The sequence below is a fragment of the Sturnira hondurensis genome, unplaced genomic scaffold (genome assembly GCF_014824575.4).
Source record: "Sturnira hondurensis isolate 20B ecotype Veracruz unplaced genomic scaffold, ASM1482457v3 Scaffold0009125, whole genome shotgun sequence".
NCBI lineage: Eukaryota > Metazoa > Chordata > Mammalia > Chiroptera > Phyllostomidae > Sturnira > Sturnira hondurensis.
In genome coordinates, this window is record NW_028081756.1 from 2475913 (window position 1) to 2484325 (window position 8413).

An 8413-nucleotide genomic window follows, 5' to 3' on the forward strand; every position below is an offset into this window, starting at 1 on the left:
CTAAGGATGGGAATAAGGAAGCCAGGAGGAGAGAGTCAGCAGTGATGCTGGTGTCTGCTCCTGTCTCTCTGTCACTGGAGTCCTGGACCCTCTGTGGGTCAGAATGAACATGGTCCTCAAGAGGGCAATTTGACAGATAGTAGGCATAGCCCAAATCTGCCTCTTTCTAGACACCTGAACATGACCTTTTTCTATGTTCCTCACCTTGACTCCCAAACGATCTCAAGTAGACCCTCTTTTGTTGGGCTCTCTTGAGCCTAAGGAAGTGTCCACGTCAAGGAAACCCACCTTCAGGCAAGGCCTGTGGCTTGCACCCTGCCAACCCTGTCCTGCCTTCTCACCTATCTGCCCTTGGTTAATATATCTGTGTGCACCTAACATCAAGGTACTTGGTAAACAGTAGCTATTACTTTATTATTATTTTATAGTAGGTATGGAAGAAATGTGTGGGACATGGATAATGCATGATGCAGGACTCAGAGGGAAGGCAGATTACTGACAGCAGAAGAGACTTGCAGAGAAGCTGATAGGAGTTGGGAGAGTGGGGAGGCCATTCCAGGCCAGGGGTTACCCAGGAGACACTGTGGACTATTTGGCTCTATCAAGAGGTTCTTAGGCAAATGGGAGGGGTTGTGGTGAGGAATGAGGGAAAACAGAAAGAGAAGGAAGGCTAGAAATTTGAGCTTAGATCCAAGAAAAGACCAGTGCTAAGCTATTTAGATTTTGTCAGACCCTCAGTAAGTGACTACAGAGAATCATTGTATCTTGGAGTGACATTTGTGCCATGGCATTTAGGAAGGCCAGTCTGGAGTCTTATACAACATAGACTGGGGGTGGGGGACAGCAGAGAGAGAGAGAGAATGCACCAGAGATCAGGGTGGGACAGTGATGAAGAAAGGTGGGACTACAGCACTCAGGGACTGTCTGTCTATGGGGAAGGAGAGAAAGAAGAAAGAATCTGGAGATGCAGGGTTTTGCCAGTGGAAAAAGGGCAGACAGGTTTCTATCCAGAGATCAGGCCTCAGACTGTAGGAGCTGGTCAGAGAGATAATACCCCTCTAGAGGGCTTGTGTCTTCCCTCAAGGACCCTGCCACTCAGGCCTTTTTGGACAAGTTTTTCTTGCTGCTGAGCAAGGTTCTGCCCTTCTTTCATAATTTTTGAAAATTAAAAAAAAACTATACGAAGGAAAGAAAACAATGACATACTTTAGAGCCCTAAAATTAATCATTGTGACTATTTTTGGTACATTTCCTCTCCATCTTTTTGTGTGCTTATATACTTGAAAAAATTGCTCAAGTATTGTATTAATTCTTTTTTTAAACCAGTGTTAGAATACTTCAACTAAAATTAGGACCTTTTACCATCAGCTTAACCTACTGGCTAGCTCTTTAATAAATTTCATGTTGTCTTCTATTTATTTTTATAGTTTTACTTAGATAGGTATGCCTACATCCATAAAAATAAATAATGTTATTTAATATGTTTCTATTTTCATAACTGGCATACAAAAGGACTTTCCTGTGCCTTGGTTTGTTTTTGTTGTTCACTCTGCATCAGGTTTTTGAGATTTATCCATGTTGATTCAGATAGTACAAATCTATGTCTTTTGCCTGCTCTACAGTGTTCTTATGTTTGCATGGGTTACACTTATTTCATCTTGACCTCATTCACACCACCTTTAGGCTATTACAGCTTATCATTCCAAACACGGCTGCAATGAATACAGCTGGACAGCTTGCCTGGTTCCTACCTCTGAACTGACACCCCAAGTCACTGTCTGTGAGACTATGAAAGCCATTACCCAAGAAAGATAGTTATTTCACCGGGGCTGGCCCAAAGTGAAATTGGTGAGTGATGGAGTATGTGCATTTTAATCTCCTTCTCTTCTATGAAGGGACTTAACTGGCCACACATGTTCTCAAAATAAACCCCTAAGACTCTGGAAACATCAGTGCGCTCTTAGAAGGAATAGTCAAGAAGTTATCTTGAAAACTGAATTAAAATTTTTCTATCTGGATAATGCTATTTGGTCCCTGCTTACTACTGATATTGGTATAAGCTTTTATTCTTACAAATTTATATTTTTAATTACCAGTACATTGTGACATTACATAAATCCTGGGAAGAGATGTGCCACTCACATAGAATTAGCAAATTACACTTTTGTAGCCCTGGCTGCTGTAACTCAGTGGGTTGGGCATGGGCCTGTGAACCAAAGGATCGTGATTCCATTCCCAGTCAGGGCACATTCCTGGGTTGCAGGCCATTTCCCAGCAGAGGACGCATGAGACGCAGCCATACATTGATATTTCTCTCCCTTTCTCCTTCCCTTCCCCTCTAAAGATAAATAAATAAAAGAAAATACAATAAATTACACTTTTGTCATCTCAAGACAATGAATCTACGCAATATCATCAATGGCTGCAAGTCTGTTAGGCAAGAGGTTGACAGAAATTTCATAATAATAGAAGCTGAAATCACCTATCAGTGAGAACCAATCAGCCATTATGCATATGGTTTCATCAGACATGGTGGTCCTTATGATATGATGCAATAGAAAGAACACAATGCCACCCCACAAGGGTTCCTTCCAAAATGGGAAAAAAAAAACTGAATATAAGCATCAGCAAGTATCTAGGTCTAATTGCTGATTAAAAGAACTCTGAGGGCTGTAGAAATATGTCTAATGACACCTTTAAGATAAAATCAGCTGGATTCAGACTGTAAAAGATCCACAGGATAGGTGACCAGTCCCTCCAAAAGTAATTTACATGAAAAACAAGTGGTACTATAAATTATTTAAATAGCTTTTAAAAGCTAATAACCAAACAAAAGTGGGGGGATTGGGGATTCTGGGTAGAATGCACTCAAGTACAAAAAAGAAACATTATAGAAAATCAGAGGAAATTAAACATGAACAGGGTATTATATAATGTTAAGGAATTATTGTTAGTAGCCAAGATGATGGTAGTCATTAAATCAAATCTCTCAACATTACCTGAAAAAAGAAGGAAGAAAGGAAGGAGAAAGGATGATAAAAAGAGGGAGGGAGAGAGGAACAGAGCAAGGGAGAGAGCAAATAAACATATTGTGAGTAATGTTAGCTAAACTCATTATTATGGTTAGTGACACCCTGGATGAAATGGACCTAATTGATATATATAGAGAGCCCTCCATCCCAAAGAAGCTAAGTATGCATTCCTTTCAAATGCACATGGAATATTTTCAAAGATAGACCACATGATAGGACACAAAACAAGCCTCAACAAAGTCAAGAAAATTAAAATTATATAAAACATTTTCTCTGACTACAACGGACTCAAACTAGAAACTAACCTCAAGGAAAAAACCCAAAATCACTCACAATCACCAATACTTAATAGCATGCTATTAGACACTGAATGGGCCAAGAATGAGATTAGGAAAGAAATCAAAAAGTTTCTGGAAACAGATGAAAATGAACTCACAATGATCCAAAAGTTATGACACGCATGGAAGGAAGTCCTGAGAGGGGTGTTCCTGGTGATACAGGACTACCTAAGAAATATAGAAACATTTCAAATAAACAACCTAACACTATGCCCATAAGAACTGGAGGGACAACAAGGAAGACAACCCAGAGCAAGTAGAAAGAAGAAAATAACCAAAATCAGAGCAGTATTAAATGACATAGAGACTAAAAGCACAATTCTAAGGACCAATGAATCCAGGAGCTGATTCTTTGGAAAGATAAACTAAATTAATAAAACTTTAAGCAGGCTTATCAAGAAAAAGAGAGAGAGGAGCCAAATAACCACACTCAAAAATGAAAAAGGAGAGATTACAACTGATACCACAGATACACAAAGGATTGTAGCAAATTACTACAAAAACCTATATGCCAAGAAATTTGAAAACCCAGGTGAAATGGACAAATTTCTAGAAAAATATAATCTTCCAAAACTCAATGAAGAAGAAGCAGAAAGCCTGAACAGACCAATAACAGCAGATAGAATTGAAGCAGTAATCAAAAGACTCCTGTCACACAAAAGCCCTGGACCAGATGGTTCCACAGGAGAATTCTACAAAGCATTTAAGGAAGAGCTTACCCCCATCCTCCACAGATTATTCCAAAAATTTCAAGAAGATGGAAGACTCCCAAACTCTTTCTATGAAGTCAGCATCATGCTAATTCCAAAACCAGATAAAGATATAACAAAGAAAAAAAATTCAGGCAGTTGGAAGGACACAGAGTAGGAGGGAGCAGATTCCACTTCCCCCTGCACACAAGAAAAAAAGCTGGCCAATCTATGGGGGAACAGAGCAAACAGGCAACAGTACCCCAGCATATATGAAGATAAGACACCAGAAATTGTAGCAGACACTGAAAAACCAGAAGGTAAGGAGACTACTGCAGGACAACTAGGTCCCAGGGACCAGCACAGGGACATGGCTGTAGCCCTAGACCTGGCGCACAGTGCCCGGTCTACCACAAATTCTTTGGGAGCCATGGGCCTGCCACAGAGTCTTTGAGAGAGAGCTGGGTCAACTACTTCCTCCCTCCCCGGCCCAGCAGGGGTTGAGCAGCACCAGGAGAAACCTTGTTGCTTGAAGTTACAGAGAGAGGAATAAGGACAAAGAGGCAAACACCAAGGGCCGTGATCACCCTCAGAATCTGTGGTCACTGGCCTGGGAGAGTTGAGAGTCGCAGTGTCAGGCTATGAACCGGATAGTCACCGGTCTGGCTGGAGAATTAGGATGTACTGAGTGGCAGGTTTGAATAGGAGGAATTTCTCAAAAAGTAAAACTGTTTGGGAGATTCTTCTGTGACAGCCACTCGGCTTACTCCACACCCAGTTGGGTGGCAACCCCAAGGTTGCTCAGAAGTCCCTGAGTTTCCCCATACCATTGGGAAGGGTTTGTGCCCGAGCCCAAAGAACCCAGGCAGCCTGGCTGAGGCACCCACCCACTCACACATCAGCCAACAGTGATGACCCACTGGGAAAGAGCACTCTAAAGAAGACCTGGATCCCCCCACCTGGGGCCCTAGGGAGAGTTGTAGCCTAGCTCTTGAAAGAGTGCTTGCAAGACTGGCTGAGTACACAAGAAACGCCACATCAATTGCCCTCGGCCTGCTGCAGCCAGCAGGACTAGAAAAACTGGCTTGGCCAGTTTGAAACAAACAAAAGGTGGGTTTTTGTTTGTTTGTTTGTTTTTAGTAATATTTTATTTTCTTAATTTTTATTTTTGTCTTATTTTTAATACCTATTTCCCCTATATCCTTCCTTCTTGTTTTATTCCTCCTTTCTTTCTTTCCAATTATATCTCTTCTTCCTCCCTTCTACTGCTTTTTAAAAAATACCCACAAATAAGACAAAAACTTGGAACTGCAAAAGGACTACAGTTGGACCCAAAGAGGGGACATCCGAACAGTTGAGACAGTGAGACAAATTTCACTTTGCTATTGCAGAGAAACTACAAGCTACTGCATATTTGTATTATTATTTTTTCATTATTCTTACATTTTTTAATTTTAAAAGTATTTTTGTATGACGCTTCTTTCTGTATAGTCTTCTATGCTTGGCTGGTTATATTGTATCATTTGATAGGTCTCCCCTGTTCTCTCTTCCACAGTGTATTGCTAACTTACTATCCTTCATGTCACTTGCATTCCTTTAGCACACTACTCAAAGTTCTATAGCCCCTATTTATGTTATCCAGATCACATAAATTCTGTCATATGATTGTTGCTCTAATATTATGGTAAATAATAGCTGTTCCATACAATTGTAAATACTTCACATCACCCCTCCTGAATTTTAGCCCACTTCACACTTTCCTGAACTCTGTTAGTGTAGTGGTTAACTCTATTCTCTCACACACTACACCTATTTGCTGTCCTTTACTCTCACCTTACCTCAGAATCTGACCTCCCACAACCTCACTGCTTTCTAGACCCAACTCACAATCCTTCCCTGCCCAACAAGAGTCTTATCTTCTTTCCATCCTTTCCTAAAAGTGGTTAGTTGGGTTGAAGATCACAGCTAACCCTATACATAGCCATAGGACCTCATATATCTTCTCTACCAGCTGCTACTGTAAATATCATAGAATAATCTCCTGCTGTCATAAACCATTTTGCCTTCCCCTCAAACTGATCATAAAAAAAGTAAGTGAAAGTGGTAAACACTAGGATATCCACTGGAAGAAAAAAACCAACAACAAAGGAACCACCAACAGATAACAACAGAAGAAGGTGAAGGAGGAAGTGGAAACCATACAAACCTCAATCCAGGGCCTATATGGAAATACAACTAATAGTGGAGAAACTACCCAGTACAAACAAATGAACATAGCAAAAGAGAATCGTCAAAAACTTGTACACACAGAAGAACTAGCTTCAACACAATCTGCCCTCACCAGCACAACAAATTACAAGAGGGAGTGGACAGAGTGACCATCAGTTAACCAACTGGTGAGAAGGACCCACAAAAGAAAGACCCAAGAACTATCAAAACCCAAAGACAAACACAGAGCCAACTTAAATGACAGCCCAAGACAAGTGAGCTTGGGAGATCAAGGAGACCACAACACTAAATCTCACAAATATTCTACCACAAAAGTCCACACCATAAACCCAGAGAGCCAGAACAGATCAATTTCAGGTAAAGAAGCTGAAGCTAACAAGAAGATGCTCACAAACAATGGGAAGACAAAGAAACAATCCCCAAATAAAAGGAAAGGAGGAAGCCTCAGAAAGAATGCTAGGTGAAATAGAGGCAAGTAAGCTATCAGATATTGAATTCAAAGTACTGGTTTCAGGAATTTCAAAAAGCTCACAGTGAGCTACCAGAAACCAGAGAGGAACTACAATGAACTCACTGCAAAATATATCAACTATATGTGAAACTATATATGAAAAAGGAAACACTAACTATCAACAAGGGCCAAGAAGAAATGAAGAATACAATTTCTGAACTGAAGGACACAGTGAAAGGAATCAAAAGCAGGATCGATGAAGCTGAATATTGGATTAGCGAGTTGAAGGACAAAGTAGAAAAAAAACACCCAGAAAAAGCAAGAAAAGCAAACAAGACTCAGAAAGAGTAAAGAGGGATTAAGAGAAATGCAAGACAATATGAAATGTAATAATATCCAAATAATAGAGATAACAAAAGGAGAAGAAGAAGAGCAAGGGATAGAAAATGTATTTGAAAAAGTAATGAGGGAAAACTTCCCTAATTTGATGAAGGAAAAAGTCATACAATCCAGGAAACACAGAGTTCCAATCAAGAGGAACCTAAAGAAGGCCACTTCAAGACGCACCATAATTAAAATGGCAAAATTCCAAGACAAACACAGAATCTTAAAGGCAGCAAGGGAGAAACATGAAGTAACATACAAGGTAGCCCCAAGAAGGTTAGCTGCTGACTTCTCAATGGAAACACTCAAGCAAGAAGAGAATACCAAGAAATATTCCTAGTAATGAGAAACAGAGGCCTGCAACCAAGGCTACTTTACCCAGCATGGCTCTAAATCAAGACAGAAGGCCAAATAAAGAGCTTCCCAGACAACAAAAGTCTAAAAGAATACACCTCCACCAAACCAGCTCTGCAACAGATGCTAAAGAGACTACTTTAAGGAAAGAAAGGAAAAAAAGAGAGAGAGGAACACATGTCTAAAAATGACAGTGAATAAGTACCTATCAATAATAACCTTAAAAATAAATGGACTAAATGCTTCTAGAATATAATATCTGAATGGATAAGAAAGCATGACCCATACATATGCTGCTTACAAGAGACCCACCTCAGGACAAAAGACCTACACAGACTAAAAGTGAAGGGCTGGAAACAAATTTTCCAAGCAAAAAAACAGAAGAAAAGCCGGGATAGCAATACTCATATCAGACAAAATAGACTTCAAAAAAGGGATCAAAAAAAGGCACCCAGAAGGTCACTTCATATTACTCAAGGAAAGAATCCACCAAGAAGACATACACATTGTAAATATATATGCACCCAACATAGGAGCACCCAAATATATAAAGAAACACAAGTCTTGTGTCTTGCAGGACTTCAAGAAAGATATTGACAGCAACACAATTATAGTAGGGGATTTTAACAGCCCACTGTCAAAAATGAACAGATCTTCCAAACAGAATATCAACAAAGATTCTATGGCATTAAACAATACCCTAGATGAAATGGAATTAATTGATATATAGAGAGTGCTTCATCCCAAAGAAGTTAAATACACATTCTTTTCAAATGCACATGGAACATTTACAAAGATAGACCACATGATAAAACACAAAACAAGGCTAAACAAATTCAAGAAAATTGAAATCACGCCAGGCATTTTCTCTGACCACAAAGGACTGAACATGAAAACCAACCCCAAGAGAAAAAATCCAAAACACTCAAAATCATG